This window comes from Populus nigra, chromosome 3 (assembly GCF_951802175.1).
Source record: "Populus nigra chromosome 3, ddPopNigr1.1, whole genome shotgun sequence".
Taxonomy (NCBI): domain Eukaryota; kingdom Viridiplantae; phylum Streptophyta; class Magnoliopsida; order Malpighiales; family Salicaceae; genus Populus; species Populus nigra.
This window is the reverse complement of record NC_084854.1, coordinates 6,833,666-6,852,695: the sequence shown is the minus strand read 5'-3', so window position 1 is coordinate 6,852,695 and position 19,030 is coordinate 6,833,666. Positions and strand designations below refer to the sequence as shown.

The window sequence follows — 19,030 nt, the reverse complement described above, 5'->3', positions numbered from 1 at the left end:
ACACCTAACCCATCGCAAGTTCCTCCATGCAAGGAGATGGAGTATGAGCCGCATGCACGTTAGATTCAAAATGTTGTAAGTATTTGTTACTTTTTATAGGCTTTGATAAAAAAATTGTTGTATTATATTTATGGATTAATAATTTCTATTTACTTCATATTAGGTTGGACAGTTGTTACACGATAATCGACTGTTGCGGTTGATCTTTGTTATCCTGAAAATGATGATGAATTTGCTTGTTATTATGCATCTTTTAGGTTCGAGACATGTCGTACTACACTTGACCTGTTATGAGAGATATTAAGCCCATATGATGTTGTCTCGGAGGATGAGACCACACGGACAGGTGTAAGTCGTGCTATTGATGAAGTTGGTCCAGCCATTCATCATCACAGAAGACATATATAGACTCAAATGTATTATTATGTTGTGTATAATTATGTAGTGTTATTTTTCTAGTTAAGAGTTATTTTTATTATCACTACTTTTGTACTATGTTTTTGCTAATTGTCATGTTGATTTTAAAATTTTCTTACATATTATACATTTGTATACTTGGTTTATATATAAGCATGATTTAATATCATTAATTAACAACTGAACATGTGAACGTGTTGTTAAAAATTTCAAATCATCCATTAACAACTTAAAAAATACATATAAATAAAAACAATTTTTAAAAAACACACTCGTTAATTTGGGATTATAATTAACAAATAAAAATAATGTTAAAATAACTTTTGTTTCAATTATGGGTTTGAGATTTGGTAATTTATGATTTTGTTTTGCCTTTGGTTGTGGTGGTTTAGACTTTATATATAAGCATGATTTAATATCGTTAATTAACAACTGAACATGTGAACGTGTTGTTTAAAATTTCAAATCATCCATTAACAACATAAAAAATACATATAAATAAAAACATTTTTTAAAAAACACAAGCACTAATTTGGGATTATAATTAACAAATAAAAATAATGTTAAAATAACTTTTATTCCAATTATGGGTTTGAGATTTGGTAATTTATGGTTTTGTTTTGCCTTTGGTTGTGGTGGTTTAGACTTTGTGGTTTTGTTTGGCCTTTGATTGTGGTGATTTAAACTTTATTTTATGTAAAATCTTAGAGTTGATTGTGCTACTTGACACAAATACAACAGCTAATGACAATAGCGAGTGTTTACAACTGTTATTACCATTAACAATTGTTAATAAAATCGTGTTTTCCAATAACAGTTGAGTTGAAAGTATGCTACTTCTCAAATACTTTCTCTCATGTGCTATTTTAAAAAAAATATTATCAACATGTGCTAGTTTCATAACAGTCAATATGGAAACCTAACCAAAAGATTAAATAATAATAATAATAATAATAATAATAATAATAATAATAAATTAGGAACTTGGAGGTACGAAGTAATAAAGAGTCTTTATATTCTGTTAGCTAACAAAGAAAGTTGGTGGTTTGTCATGGAAATAATATGATAGCTAGTTTTAAACTATGTTTAATCATCTACTCATAAACATCTAACATTATAACTTTTCATACTTCAATTGAATCCAAATTTAGACCAACTAAAAGGGGTTTGTTAAGCATCATTAGCGAACAACTATTGACTCTTTATAAAAGGATTAAGAGCATCTAAGTTTTGATGGAATATATGATTCTTGATGTCAATGCTTAAAACTTACTGTAGAAAAATAAAAAAGGTTCTTAAGTCAGTTAAGCAGTCTCTTTATTGTTATTCAGTGAGCATAGGAAAATTATCCGGCATACTTTACACAGAAATACTAATTTGTTTGCGAAATGAAAAATGGAAAAAAAGAAAAGGTAGTAATTAAACTTGTTGATTTTCAGATTTACAAATTAAACTAGCAGCATATGAAGAGGCTCTCTTGAGGCAATCTATAAGTCTTGAAAAAATCCACAAGCGGATGGCAACACAAGCATTAACAACTAACAGCACACTAACCTTAGAATCCTTGCTCTACTATCCATCTAAGGTTCCAAGAGCCTCTTTGAGAAGTTTATGTGCCTCTTTTCTCCTTCTAGACAAAGGAAAGAAGAAGAAGTAGCAAAGATAAATGACAGATATTTCAATATGATTAAAAATCATATATCACTAATGTGAATAAAAAAATAAGCACTTGTATATTAATAACAAATAGCTTTCAGTTCTCAATGATTAAAAATACTCATTATTGGCTTGGAAATAATGTAAATTTAAAATATAGTCGGTAGCCAAACTTTGACATAGAATACAAACACTAAGCTAATCTTTCTCCTAAATTTATTAGGCATTTTAATAGGAAAACAATCAGGCAGTGATAATACCAGCGTAGTTAAATATAATCTAACAAATTTGAAAGCATAATCAATTTTTATCTAGTGATTTATGTGATCTTGCTTTTAAAAGAGGGCATTGCAGTGAATAGCACCACTCTTGTTGGAACTATAAAATAGGTCAACAAATAAGGAAACCAAAATGCCCAATATAATATAGAAACAGTTTTCACGTCAATACATATTTCCTTATACCTTATATATGAGATAGAAACTCTTCCAGTCACTATAAAAATTGCTCGAAATTTTCCCTAATAGTATGCCAGATCCAGATGACTAACTAAGAAACTATAGCAGAGCATTATTTCTTGAATCCCATGCTAACATCTCTAAAGGATGTAAGGTACATATTGTTTTCAATGTAACCATGAATTAAAAAGGTTTGAAAAATGAAAGAAGCTCATTCCATATGCTTAGGCAACTAAATGGAAAAAAAAGGGATATTTTTAGCAAGCAACTCTAAATATTACATAAGATATTCAAAAAGATATCCTCCACTGCTTGTTTACGATGTTATATTTAAAGCTCTAGAATGTGAATTAAAGTGGCCCTAGCCTGTGGGGAAAAGCCATTTGCACAGTGAATTTAACTCTTAGATAGAACCAGAACAAGGTATGAATGATACCTCAAAAACACTTCACCTGATGAGGACGCAATGAATTGAGAAAGTGATGCAAATTCTTAAATATAAGGGATATATCTTCCACTCTCCTAGCATATTATGAAGGTCTCTCAACAAGAACGTCAGCAAAGTCCAAAATATGAAGCTGTAATTCTCTATTAAATAACCTCAGTTCTTTCTTGAAATCTATATTAAAAGTTATTATCAATCAGTTAGCAACTTTACTTATCAATAGATCAAAATCAATAGAAAAAAATAGAAAAACAACCAATAAACTGTCCTTTTATCATGTTCGGGGAAACAACTAGATAAGGAGTGGATTTTCATCCATTTCTTACGAAGAACGTCCCTTTCTGTCCCTTTGCAGAACATCATGCAAATCTTGAACCCTACAACGAGCTCAATACGAGAAAGATAAAGGCAGGCACAATACTTCCCCATACAATATTTTTGGGCTAGTCCATGTGGAATCTTTAATTTGGATTACTAACTTGTATTATTCTGAAAGCAGAGTACAAAATATGGAACAGTTGTACTATGTAATTGCTATCTTGTGTGAGTTTTATCATCAAAACTCCAAAGAAATTGCACAAACAGTTATGAAAAAAATTCATCACCCAACAATCAAACTAACAACTTAATATTACGTAGATAAACAAAAAAAAAAGTCATCTAATGCACCAGCTACAATCGACTTTCACCCTTAAAAAATATATATTTTTAATTAAAAAATGACAAATAATATTTTGGAAATAGGGCATGTATTAAAATTCCTCAATTTTAACATTACTCTATAGTTTCATAGAAATATACAATAAAAAAAGCACTGAAGTAGAGGTAAAACACACCAATATTTGGTCCTTTCAAGTATAATTGTCGTACTCCCTACTCTTTTAAGCTTGGAAACACATCATCTGTCTAAAATAAAATAACAATAAGACCATCAATGAGAAACCCTTATTCCAAAAATACCAAAACAAAGAAATCTTCTAAACACACACAATGTGTACAACTAGAACCCTAACATCTCCATGAACATTAAAATTAGCTTCTTCTTTTTTTTCATTCTGTTGCAAAGCAATTCTAAAACTAGAGTAAATAATTAAAAAAAAAAGAGGTAAAGAGAGATTACAGTGTAATTTCCACCATAACACATATAAGCGCCTTCAAATGGAGGGGGTGGTTTTGGAGCTGATTTAAGATTTTCAATATAATCTTTGTACAGTTTGTAAAACGATGGCAGTGGTGGGTATGTGCCTATTGTCATTGCAAAACTTTTCTCTTCTAACCCAAAAAAGCAAAAAAAAAATTACATTTGAAAAACTTTAAAAAAATCTAGAAAAACTCAGATTCCTATTTGGTTGTCGAGAAAAACACTAGTAGTAAATACATAATCCAGAAAAATTCATCTTGTGATTTAATTTCCTTAAATTCAATCTGGACCATCCACCTTCAACTCCAAAAATGTACATGACCCCAATAACATTGCTTTTTATGGAAACCCGATAGGTTAAGCCTTTGAGTCTTTTAAAACTAAGGGGTATATTAGTACAATGAAAACTCTTGGTCCATGATAAAAAGACTGTTACAAATAATTAACGATGTAAGAAGAGAGAGAGAAAGAGAAAAAAATGGGGAGCGAGAGGGCCACAACTAAAAACTCTGGCATATATGGTGCTAAAAAGAAAAGGAGAAAATTGCCTAAAAATTTTAAGTGTCTATTTGGTGACTTTTTCTGTTCAGATCTCTAAAACATTAAATTTGGAAGAGAAATCCAAGTAAAGACAAATTCTAGTCTTTTGTATTCTATAATTATGACATTTTGTGTGAGGTAAAAGTCTTGATTTTTATATCAAGAGAAGTACATTAAGGATTTATGCCTAAGCTTGAAGAAAGAAAATGTAATTTGAAAAAAAAAGGATGGAGGGGTTTAAATAGGATTTGCTTTTTTTTCAAGTGGTAAAGTTTGTCTTTCTCAAATGCCAACAATTTAAAAAGATGATTTTGCATAAATTCACATTTGATGGCTTGAAATTAAAAATGATTTTGGTTATAGAATGATAACATTTTGTTAGGTACTGATTGGTGGATGGATATGGAAGTTTATTGACTTTAATTTATGGTTTGTGAACTGAATTTTTATGTAGTTATAAATAATAAGCATGGATCTTTCTGTAAGTGATGTGGAGCTTGTGCTAGAAAATAAGAAAATTGAGGTTGAAAAAGAGAAAGGACACACATCTCGATATGAGCTCTATGACACAGAAATAGTTCGCAAGACAAGTCAAGTTTTCCTTCATGGATTATCATTGGCTTGTGTTGATAACACAACTTGGGATATGTTTAGGCTCCTTAGTTCGGTAGCTACTGATGTTAGGAAAGAAATGATTGATTATCAAACCTAGAGGAGTGAAATTTTTGTTGCAAAATTAGTTGTACTAGAAGGTGCTCCGGATGTTGCGGTATCCGACCATCCCTATGATATCATTTCTGATATGGTTGATGATTTTGCGAGTTTGAAAAGGAATTTTTTTGATCGGGTTTCACGATGGTTACAGAATGAAACAAGAGAGGATAAAATAGATGATTTCATGCAAGAGATGGAAACAAATAGGTTTTGGTTGTTGCAAAAGAGAGAAATAATTGCACAGATTTTGGTAAAAAATATTGACTACAAGAACATTTTTCATTATGACAAGAAGTTTAACACTACTCAAGAGCTGGCTGAGCATATTGGCAACTGTGGATTTAAGGCCATGAATTGCACAAATAATAGGTGTACAATTGTGTTCTGTGCAAGCTAATTGGAGAAGTATGATTTATCTTGTCCTTTTAAAATAATCTCATATGAGCAACAATGCTTAGAAAAACATCATGAGACGTGAAATGGACCGACATTGCATAACTATCTATCCAATGATGATAGTGAATTGTCCTTTCTATGTTGTGGGTTGTCAATCCATAATGCCACAATCTATGGTTCAACAATATCGTTCCGACAATCTCCATTCACACTTGCTAAATACTCTTAAAGGTGGTATTCATAACGGATCATCAGAGGAGGATCTGAAGAAACATGTTGACCAGATAGTGGAGATGAGTCTTTGTTGATTATATATTATCTTACTTATACAATTATTAAACATTCATGGTGGTTTGTGGTAGCTTCCCATGTTTTTGTTTTGTTATTAATTCAAAAGGTATGATCAAGAACCTTTGCTAATCCTTTTTCTCACTAATACAAATCTTGTGTGATCATATATACTAACTTACCACTAGTTGCAATTTTACTTATGGAACACACGTCTTTAAGCAAAGTCTTGCCCGTTCTGGTCTTGTGAATATGAATATATTACAGGTGTGCATGCTCACACCTATTGAAGGGCATCCCTCATACATAATTTTGAACTTATTGGATCGCTACATAGAGCTTTTGAGAAGTGTTTGTTTTTGTTCGTTAAAACTTTTCCATGTAGGGGTAGGGTCCCATTACATATGTTGTTATTCTCACACCTTATTTGGTAGATGGGTTTTTTTGTGTGTTGTTCATTAACAAATTTAATTAGTTTCAGTGGAACTGTGGTATGAAATTTATTTTAATCATGGAGCATCTACTGCATTGCATTACATAATTTGTTTGCTCTTATTGTATCTGTGAAACGTGGCATGTGAATTTCTTAGCAATGCTTAACCACTAGCAAAAAATCTCATGCTTTATCACAATTATATTCTGGTAAACTATCCGCCACTAGGGATGTGAGATCTCTAATCCTCAAAGTCAAAGATCTTGAAGCAAAACTTGGGCCATTATAAGTTAAAGTTGCTGAAAAGGTTAGTGAAGAATCTAACAAGGCTAAAGAGAATGGTGTTGAAGAATCCATTGGGGCTAGATACGAGGGTGGTAAAGAATAGACTGAGGTGGCAAAAATAGATGGTGAGAAATCCACTGGAGAAACAATCGTAGAAGATAAAATTGGCAGTGAAAAATCCACCGAGACCATAAACATGGTTGGTGAAGAATTTTCGAGTATTCAAGCTTAATAGCTAATGCATCAAAAGAAGCTGGGATGCAAGTTTGCACCTAATAAACTTTTGTCATGCTAAAAAATTCAACGAGTGAGAGAGGAAGAAACTTTACCAAGAAAGATACTATATTTGCAAGCTTTGTTCTTTTCAAGTGTCCCAACTCTGTTTCCTAGGCAACAATTTTGGGCTTTAGAGCTAGGGGTTAATGTATTTATCTTTTTCTCTTATACCCTTGTTTTTCATTAAAAAAAAATTACAGTTTTTTTCAATTGTAAAATCTTATGAAAAGAATGTCAAAACCATGCTTTTTTCTCTTAATTATCTTTGTATGACCATGTTCCTTTTATTATTACATGCGAGTGCACCTTACCACCAAACATCCAAAACTTCATCTACTTGAACCAAATAAATTTTTAAACAATAAAAAATAAAACTAGTTTAAGAAGGTTAAACTCATATTTAGTATGGTAGCGGTTATGGTTATTTTTTAAAATATTTTTATTTAGATATGTATTAAAATATTTTTTTAATTTTTTGAAATTTATTTTTAATTTCAGTTTAACGCATCAAAACAATCTAAAAATACTATAGAAAAAATCTAGCCATTATATGGTCTTCCTTGCTGACATCAAAAGCCTTCTGGTGGTCTTCCTTGCTAAAGGCCTTGGTAGCAACCATTACATGGTCTTTGATATTTTCAGGAGGACGAGTGAAATTTTCTCTCACTTGTTTCAAGCAACCGCCAAAATATCTTGATAATGACTTTTCAATTGGCATCATGAATGTCAGTTTCCATATTAGGGACCTCTAGCAGCTATCAGAGATGAGATGGGCAGCCAAGGTTTATGTGCATCCACCGGTAGCTTAAGGTTTATGTGCATATGATATAAGATTTGGCGTCTCCTCTACAACCTTTCATGTTAAGACTATTCACTCTTACACAAAGATGTAACTATGTCATATAAAGGTATATTATTGGATTTTTTAAAAAAAAATATTTGATAAGAAAAACACATAAATAAAGACATCACCATCCTAAATTTCATCTAATTAAATCACATAAAGAACAAAAGGAGATCTATAACCATATTAATATGCTTTATGCAGTCTATGGCGTTTAACATTTTATATAGGTAATTAAAGATATATGAAATACAGATAACTACAGCATATATTTGGCATTAATGGATCATTTTATGCACATCTTACTGGTATATTATACTATAGCATGAACTATAAAACACCCCTGACTAAGAAAACATAACCCCATATGTAACTGAAAGAAAAGCCAAATTGTGTGTTCTACCCAACGCATTCGAAACAGAGTCAAAGAGTGTATAATGAGTATAGCAGACGAGTTACCCACCCATCCTAAGATGAATTCAAAACAAAGTTCGTATAGTGTTTGACATCAACTTCACCTCATGATATTACAAGCCTTGCTTGAAAAGAGATCTTAAACTCTATCTACTGAATAATAAGCAACATCTTCTACAAACAAATAATTTAGCCTATATCCACTGAATTTGAACCTTTTAAATGACTTTGGTAACGAATAAGCGGAAAATACCTTTTAGTTTTCAAAACCAAGATGCATTGTAGATAAATCATGCTTCAATAAAGATTAAAGTGTCATGGCTAAGAAACATGGAATAACTAAGAAAGTACACAAACATAAAAAGAAAAAGAAAAGCACTTGTTCTGGAGCTATCTCATGATATCTATTTTGAAAAACTCTTTGTGCAAGCAATTTCCTCACTTTTTCACTGGGATATAGTTCAGAAAGACATCCATATCTTTCTGTGATTAACCCAGCCTAAAAACCAAGTCATTAGTGCCATTTCTCTTGTGATATTGGAAACATTTAAGTTTTTCAGAACTTGGTTTTGAGCTAGTACTACCTTTATTATTCGATCCTTTCTTTTTTTGTTAGTCCTTTTATAACCAATCCTTCAATTGAGCCTTGTACACTACTCTTCGACACAATCTTTCTTTTTAACTATCTCGAGTTTAGGGTTGTCTCCACACCTTTCATGATAAGAGTGTCTCTACCAAATATGATAATTGGTCTCGTTAAAAATCCAGTCTTTATAAACAAAACTTCTTAATTTATATCTAGTCACCGTAGTGTCTTACCATATATGTGAATAATATCACATGCATGAACAATAACATGCATAAACGAAACAATTTCAATCAAAAAGCTTTGATACCATTTTCTGGAGCAAAAGCAAGAAATCAAGCAACAAACTAAAAATAAATGGATATTGGAAAGAAAGGAAACAAGCACAAAGAACAACATAAATATTTATATGGTTCAGCTTAACCTACGATCCACTAGCAAGGATATTTCATGATTTTATATTTATATGGTTTAGGTTAACCTACGATCCACTAGCAAGAATATTTCATGATTTAATATTTATATGGTTCAACTTAACCTACGTCCACTAGCAAGGATATTTCATGATTCAATATCTTTATCTTTATCCTAGCAAGAATATACATTAACTCTTGTATACCAAGAGCATAGTCAATACTTTTCGCTGATGTTTTTCTCTCTATTTTTCTTTAAAAACTAGATGCTTAAAATAGGAAATGAGTACTCTATTTATAGTAGAGCTTCAGGGACTTGGCTTTGTAATTAAACAAACTTTAAGGGATCAAGTATATAAATATATACATTTATTTAAAGCATTTAATGGCTAAATCTCATGATTTGTGGCTTGTACTCATGAGGTGGTTGTTGATATCAAATGAGGGATGACAGTAGACATTAAATGGCTCAATTATGAGCCACCATCTAACAGTGCATAAATGTCAAGCTTTTAAAATCTCGTTATCTATCCTCTCAATGAAAGCCATCAAGTTTCCCAAACATGAATATTCTCATCATGATTTTTTTTCTTTCTATACTTCATTCTTATTATTTTATAGGAAACCAAACAAAAAGAAAGAAAAAGAGAGTGAGAGGGTGTGAATATTTTTGTACCTTAAAAGAAACTGATAAAAAACAAAAGGAAGAGACTATGTTCTGATGATGATGATGGGAGTTCAACTTAGGTTTTTTTTTCAACTTGAAATTTCTTTAAAAACGATATTCTAAGCTCATGAAGAGTATTTTTTTTCTAGTTAATTACAAATTTTTATGTTGTTTTTTTAAGTTATTTATGGATTTTTCAAAGTGTTTAGGCTATTTTTTAGATGTTTAGGGTCAAAATTGAGTTGAAAATGAGTTTTTTTAAAAATAATAATAGAACTTGTTTTTCCATTCACCACAAAGGCTGGAATCTAGAAAAGATTAGGCGATACTTTGGTTGAAATTTTGTTTCTAAAAAATAGTGGTTTATCCACCCTAATTGGATTTTTTTTTAAGCTCATGTGCATGCCCTTTCTAAAAGGGTCAGGCTCCGGCCTGACCTAACCTTTTTATTTCTAAACTTTTTTTCTTTTTTTTTAAATCATATGTTTTTTTAAATGTGTTTTTTAAATAATTTTTAATTTATATGGAAATTAATGCCCTTTCTTGTTTTTTTATTTAGTTTTTTGTAATTAGTAGCTGTTTTTTTAATTATTTTTGTATGTGTTTAATTTTTGAAGAGATTATTCTAATTCATCTATAATTTTTTTTTATATTTTATATAATTGAACTTTATTTTTAAAGATGAAAAATATTTAGTTTTCAATAGTATTTATAATAAATGCAACCTTATGAGATATTTCTTTTCTTTTTTATTGTATTCAATCAATTTTATGGGTATATTTATTTCTACTATTACTTGATTAAATAATAATAATAATTTTAATAAACAGAGTTATTGGACACAATCAGATGAATGGATTGTGATGCAAGATCAAATATTTTGATCTACTTCTTGCTCTTGACTTTTTCAGATATATATTTAGTTATTGTTAATGATTTTTCATTTATTAAAATAGATAATTCTCGATATATTTAATTAAATAAATATATAAATTTTTTAATTAACACTTATATTTTTTATATAAAAAAACATGTTATAAATGTTTATATATTCAAAAAAAATTGTTGAAAAAAAAAACCCATAATGGAACAAGAACATGGTCACATAGCTAGTCTTTTTTTTTTTTTTTTTTTTTGATTATCGTGGGTGTCCGGGCCAGCTTGCGCGCACCTCGACTAATCCCACGGGCCCTGAAGTTAACGACCATGTAAGCCTCCAGTGGCCATCATATGAGCAGCCATAAGGTTTGAACCTGAGACCTAAGAGGGAGCAAACCCCTTAGTCCCAAGCTCTTACCACTAGGCCACCACCTAGATGGTTCACATAGCTAGTCTTACATTGATAGAACCTGGTTTATGTAGGCATGCTGTTCAAATGGGCCTAAAGGGCATTGATGGAAAGGAAGAAAGCATAGTTTCATATTCATACCGTTCCTCGGCCTTGACGGCTGCTGGATAAAGTTAAATGGCCGCAGTAATAAAATATGAACACGCTGTAATGTCCAGTCTAGTGGGACCGCTACAGTAATTCCTAAGTAAATGTTTTGTTTACGTAATTATATTATAGAAAACAAAATAAATATAATCGAAGTAAGGATTACTTCAAGCTATGGAAAGAAAAAAAAATTCTAGAAACAGGGCCCGTGTCTTTTACTTCTTGCGTTTTAAACTTCAGGAGATTCATGACAGATTTTGACAAAAGATAAAAATCATGAGTTGATTTGTAAAATTATAATTTTATAAGGTAATATATATTTAATGTGTAAGTAAAATTATAATTTTATAAGATAATATATATTTAATATGTAAGATCAGATTAAAAACTTGAAAATCAATAAAATCAGTTAAATTTAGTTAAAATCAATCAAACTTGATTAAACTTAGTAAATTCAATAAGCTTGAATTGATTTTACGAGTTTAAGAGAAATAATAATATATATTTTAGTATTTTTATTGTTCCAAATTTATATCTTGTAAAAATTGTACAATCTGATAATCAAGTGCTTGATTTTAACTATAATTATTATAATTTTTTAATGATATAAGTTATTTGTGGATTTCATTTATGTAAAATAAAAATACATATCCATTCATATAATTCCTTATATAAACTATTAATATATCAATTGGCATATTCATTTGTTTTAGCCGGCAAATAAATAGAATAAAAGTTGGAAGTTGGTATACTTGACTCTTTGAGTAATTAATGTTAAATAACCTGTCAAAATTTGAAGGGACTCGATTCTTATAAATAGCGAAATAAGTGAGTCGATTTATTCAAAAAATAGAGGAACCGATATGAAAAGATAAAGATGTTTAGATTTTTCTATTATTTATTTTATTTTTATTTTTATTATTATTATGTTATATTATTAATTACTATTTAATTAGAATTGTTAATATATAATTAATTAAAATATTTTATTTATAATTTTACTATTCTAGTTTATATTATATATTTCAATTTCGTGTAAAAAAAAACAACTTTAACAATCTTTGGAAAAAATCAAAATTCAAGCTCATCCCTTGAACAGATTCAGTCCTTCATTATTTTAGTTACGTTTTTAACATCAAGCTTAGTTATCAAACCGAGCACATTGAAATTGAAGATTCAAGGGACGACAGAGTCCTCGTGAAAGAAACTTCGTCTGCTCGACGGAAAAGTATCCAACCAAACTCTTGGGACCAAGTCCTTGTGGAAAATTGGATCTTCATCGACTCGACTAGAAATTACAAAAGTAACTGGGCTACCTGCCTCGGAACAGCTGAGAAACTTCAAATGAAAAGTCTTCCAAGCCCAGAAGTTCGAGTGAGGCAATGAGCGTCTTTCTTTGACTGTGAATTTGAGTCTGCTGGTTGGCTAGTTGATAGGTTTAACCTCTTCGTCAAGGAGAGAAAGTGCACGGAAAGGAACCTGAGGACCGAAGCTTGTTGATACCAATCTGAGTAAGAACTATGAATGATATAGACATCTCCAAGTGACGAGTGATTATGACAGGTATACTTGTGGGCTTTCGATTTCGTGCGCAGTCACTCTCGAATCAACATTGACTGTTGTGATAGAGGGAAATGGAGGCCTCGATCATATCTCCCAGCCGTCAAGTTAGGTGTATTTAGGAATGCTGCAAATTGTGTTATTAAAAGTTTTAATTTTTTAATTTAAAATAAATTTTTTAATATTTTTAGATTGTTTTGATATATTTTATTAAAAATAAAAAAAAATTATTTTGATATATTTCTAAATAAAAAATATTTTAAACCGTCATCTTTACTATAATTCTAAACATGCAATTAATTTATAGCGTTTGGAGGTTTGTTTTTGTATATACATTCCATAATCCACCAACATAAAAAAAAAAATTAATGTGAGGGCAAACAATAGCAAATAAGGAAATGATTTTAAGAATGTTTGTTATTATTTTTTAGAGAGGTTAAATATTAAAATTTTAAAAATATACTAATTACACTCAAGTTCGTGTTTTCATAGAGTAAATTAAAAAAAAAATTAGTATCCATTTGTAGCATCGTTATATTTAGTCTTTATAAGTGATTCAAAATCGAATGTATGTTTAAATTATTTGATTTCTTGTGAGATTTGTAAATTGATGATGTTTATCTTAATTCATGTATCTTTCTCTAGTTTGGGACTAAATATCAGTTTTGTTTTTTTTGTTTGTATCATAAATAAGTTTAGGTTTTAGAATAGTGTGTATACGAGCATAAGTTTTTTCTGTAATTTATCTTTCATAATTTACTTTAAATAAGTGTATTCCCATCACTTGCTTTGCCTTTATATTTTATCTATTGCTTTTCTCACAATTTTATTTATCATTTTATTTAATTATTTTATTTCTCGTGCAATTTAACCTTTTTTAGCTCTGATAACTGTATGCTCAATGTAAACTCTTTATATTTTATTTATATAAATTTATATAATTTATTGTTTGACACAAACTTGGTAATTTGTTTGGTATAAGCCTCAAGGTTTACGAGAGGTTGCTTGATGTAAACTTACATGTATATTGCCTATTAAAAAATAATATAAATTATATCTTGAGACCTCACCTAACAATTTAAACTATTGGGTTGAGATGATTCTTTGACATGGTATTAGAACTTTGATGACCAAGCGGTCACAAATTCGAATTTCAACATCCCCATTTACTTGATAAAAATTAAGCACAAGGTAATGTGTACATGTGCAGGTTTCAAATCCAAAAAGCTTTCACTTGAGGGGGTGTTAGAGAATAATATAAATTATTTATTGGAATCTCACTTAACAATTTAAGCTATTGAATTGAGATAATTTTTTGACATTGTCAACTATAAATTTGGGCCATTATGGTTTTCATGATCAATGTAGGTATTATATATTATATCCTGGTTGTGATAGAAAAAACTAGACAAAAAAAAATAAAAATGATCTTGTGTTTAGTAATAATAAACAAAACAAAATAAATGATTAAATTGCTATATATCTTGTCTAGTTGACGAGGGATAAGAAAGTACAAGATAAAATAAATTTTAAAAGAAATGTGTTTTATTTATTATATATATCAAACTTGTATTATTTGGAACAATAAATAGAGATTATTATTTTCTTTAATTTGTAATGATACTGATTTTTTTAACTAACATAAAATGACAATTTCTTCGTCTACTGAAATTATGTCAAGAAAATTGTAATTATTGTCAAAAATATAATTCATTTCTGAGAAGATAATATAATTAAATTAGCTATTAAATCATTTATCTAAATATATTTAATAATTAAACTAATTACATGTCAATAAAACATTTGCATCAATATAAAGATAAAACCCAACATAGTTGAAAATGTAAGATAATAATTTCATTACAGATACATATTATTGGTTATCACTTAATCCTCACATCTTCATAATTAAATTAAATTAAATTATTTTTTTATGAGAGCATGGTTAATTCTCATTTCTCTATGTCATGCACGTTTTTATTATTACATTAGTTTTTAATAATAACATTAATTTCTTTCATAATTTTAAAAAACTCACTCGTTCGTTAAAAATATTTCTTGTTATATTTCTTTAATAAAGAAATACTCTTTGTTTAATTAACTTTGTTCAATTTATAAAAAAAATTTATTTACTCTAATTCATTCATTTTTCAGCTGTTATAAGTTATTAAATTGTATAAAGTAATTTAATATTTATTTTTCTTTATTAATTTGATGTTGTGAAAAAACTAAACTTTTAATACAAGTGCATTACAAAAAAATATTATAAAAAATAAACTATTGATAAGAGTGTGCTTGCACATGTGTGTATACGCGTGTCCATGTTAAAGTACATTTTAAAATTAATAAAATAAAAAAGATAAAATTATATAAAAAAATAAGGGGTATTTGTGAAAAAGAAAATTAATTGAATTTGTCTCGGTTCCTACTTCCTATAACTTTTGTCCCTCACTCGGGGGTGAAGACAAGGGGAGGCTAGCCGGCCCTGTAAGATATTTAAATTTTATCATCTCTGAAAAATTATCCTAGCTACCCACCACTTGCCCTCACTTCATTTTTGTTTTCATATTCACGACCAAACATGTTTTTTTTTTCAATTATTTCTATTTTTTTTTAGTCTCAAAAGTAATTAAATACCCACCAAAATGAATTACCCGACAAATCGGAGATAGGATTCAAAGACTTGGCTCTTGAGAGGTGACTGATGGCGCCCTGAAAGATGTCTTTTACCTGCTGAGGACTTGTTCAATAAAAATTGAATGGAAATCAGTGCTGTACCCCACCTGCAACTTGTCTTGGACGCCTGACAGTGATGTCGGTGCTTTCTTTCAGGGAAGCGCGTTGGACTTCTTAAAAGCATGTTAATTGCCTCGAACTGCCTGTCTACATTTTCTAAAATCTCAAGACAGAATCCCAGCCCTGATCATGTCGTTTTATCATCTTTCTCCTCTAACATCATGCTTTCCAGCTGCACTTTCAAGATTTTAAAACACCCCTGACAGTGCTGCTTCTGCCTCTTTCTTTCTTGCCAATATACAATTCTCAGGTCTCCTCCTTCGGGTCATTTCTTTTGCATTCAATGATATCTACTGCCCTTCCTCTTACAGTGACCAAATACATCACTGAGATTGATGTTTCAATTTATCCCGGTTTAGGATCGTGGTTTGAATAGAGGGTGGTTAAAATTTATTTATCTTTGTTAAAATTTAATATTTTTATATTTTTGAATTGTTTTAATGTTAAAAATAAAAAATAAAAAAATATTATTCTAATAATTTCTGGGAAAAAAAATTAAACCCTTAAAGTTTTACCTTCCTTGGAATTTTTACAAGTTAAGCCATCCTAATTTTCATGGCGTGAGAATATAGGTTTGGTAGATCTTATGCCTTTTTTGAATATTGGCTTTTGCATGATATTTTTTTTTTTAATTTCCTCCTCGTCACTAGGAAGTTTCTAATTTCATGTCCAAAAGACAAGAAAAAACTGAAAATCCATTAAAAAATCACGCTACGTCGTATTTCCAAAGGGAGCACGCCCGTACATTCAAAGGATCACAGCTGTATATGCATGGGTCCCAAGAAGGAACAGTTGGCTGGCTGTGACAGTCATCTCTATGCTGTTGACTTTCAAGAAAACGATTCCCACGTCATCCTGTGGCGAGTGTATCCACTCTCACAGGGACTCACTTGCAATTTCGTGGAGCGTGGCAATTACCTCAGCTCAATGCGACAGGGCAATAGTTAGCGCCTCTCGTGGCAATCTAGGTTTTAATTGACTAACAAAAAATGTACTTCAGGGTACATTAATCAGCGAACTGTGACGGTGGAGGCTGCCTGCTAAACTTTCCGACACCTTTCTTTATTTTTTTGCTTTTTTTATTTTTTTTATTAGTATTTTTTGTGTGCGTAAATCATTTATAATAATTTGCTTTCTTTACCTCACATGCATCTCTTTCCTTTGTTTTTTTTTTTCCTGCTGCACTTATGAAAGAATTTGAACTTGTAATTTCAAGTTTCTTTACACCCGTGCTTGGATGAACTCATTAACAATCATACTGGTAATGCCCAGATTTTCTTAATTTTTTTTAAAACAATTTGGGATGCGCAGCAGCTGGAATTCCAGCTTAGACGAATGGAATTTTCAATCTGACATCAACTTTGGTCTGCTGAATCCTGCCCTTGACACATTTTTGTGTTTTTTATTTTCAGAGTACACAAATTTTTTTTTATGAAAATAATGCATCATATTCTACATAAAAATATTACTTTTTATTAATATTTTTACTATAATATATCACAACAATTATTTTTTTATGAAAAAAATACATCATATTTTACGTAAAAATATTACTTTTCATCAATATTTTTACCGATAATACGTTCACAACAACTATGATACAACACAACAATTATATAGACACTATGGCAGCATAATATTTTCTTCATAATGATACATCTCCTTTTCTATTAAGAAAATTCAAGATTATAGTGTTTAAATACAACCACTTACAACTTACCAATCAAAATCATACATAATCCTTGACCATACAGAGATAACAATAGAAAACCAAGTCATGAGTCGAGCCATGTAAAAGTGCTAGACCATACCACACAAGTTCTAGCTATAAAAAGATAGAACTCGACTCAATCATTAAAAGTTAAGTATGACAGTACAAAGTTAATAATATAAGATAATGTCATTTTAAATCTAATTTTACCAATTTATCTTACATTTTTAAGTCATTCATACTAATAACCAAATAAAAAAATATATCAAGTGTCTTATGAGTTACAATTATATTGGACTGATATTAAAAACAAAAAAAAAGTATATCCGGCCTTTAAAAAGCCCTATTCAGTCCTTTTATTTATACAAAATATCCCTTTAAACCATTGAATATTCGTAAAACATTCTAATTTAATGATAAACAGTTAGAGTGGTATCCATGATATTTGACTAGTTTTTATTGAGTATATTATTATTATTATTATTATTTCTTAATCTGCAAATTAAATTAACTTTTAAAAAAAAAAGCTGATGCATGGACTCGCCCAAGCTGGTCCGCTCAGGAAAAGACATCGAAGGGACTGATGATCAGGGTCTGTGCGGGTCCGCTTAGCCCCACACGAGTCACGGCAACCTTTGACGTCTCCTACTTAGCTCTACTACTTGGTCTTGGTGTTTGCAACAATGACCTGGCTTAGACTTTGGAGTGTAATTATATTGCTGCTTAATAAAAGTAGGTACTTGACTTAGCAATTATAAAATTAAGGTATAACTTGTAAAATAAGAGCGTGTTTGACAGTGTGGTTGCGGGTGCTTTTCAAATAACTTTTCTTGCCAAAATGCATGCCAACGATATTTTTTCATTTTTTAAAAATTATTTTTGACATTAGCACATCAAAATGACCCAAAACGTATAAACCATATTAAATTTTAGAAAAAAAAATTTTCAAATTTTTTGGAAACGCAGCCACAGTCGCGTTCCTAAATGAGACCTCAATTATCTAGTAAAATCTTCTTTAGACCGATTTTATCCCCTCCTATAATTAAGATAAAATTACCAAACCTAAAATTTTAAAAGAATTCCATTTATCCAAAATTAAAGATACTATTTGAGATTTGAAGTTGTGATAGAGATTATTTTGTTTTTTAAAATGAATTTTAATTGAAAATATATTAAAATAATATTGTTTTAAATTTTCTTTTATATTAATATATCAAAATGATTTAAAATTATAAAAAATAATTTAAAATAAAAAAATTTAAGAATTTTTAAAATTATTTTTTTTACGCAAAAACAAGCATAATATTAAGGAAGGAATGGATAAAAAATAATAAAATATATTTATATTTGAAAAAAGAAGAAGCAAATTATACTAGTATTATCTTGTATGAATACAAGTTCTTTTTAATTTAATTTGCTGAAAAAAGAACGTAAAAAAAAAGGTTGTTTGAAGTCAGCACACGTGGTTGGAACCTGTCTACCTGCTACACCCATCCTTTTCCATCTTCGCTTGCTGCTTCTTTCCTTTTCCCTCTCTATATTAATCTCACAAATT

General features: G+C 29.8%; 1 pseudogene; it reads right to left on the bottom strand.

Moving 5' to 3' along the window:
• Positions 1-1,989: 1,989 nt before the first annotated feature.
• LOC133688692 (mediator of RNA polymerase II transcription subunit 7b-like) lies at positions 1,990-4,231 on the bottom strand (annotated as a pseudogene).
• Between the last annotated feature and the right edge of the window lie 14,799 nt (positions 4,232-19,030).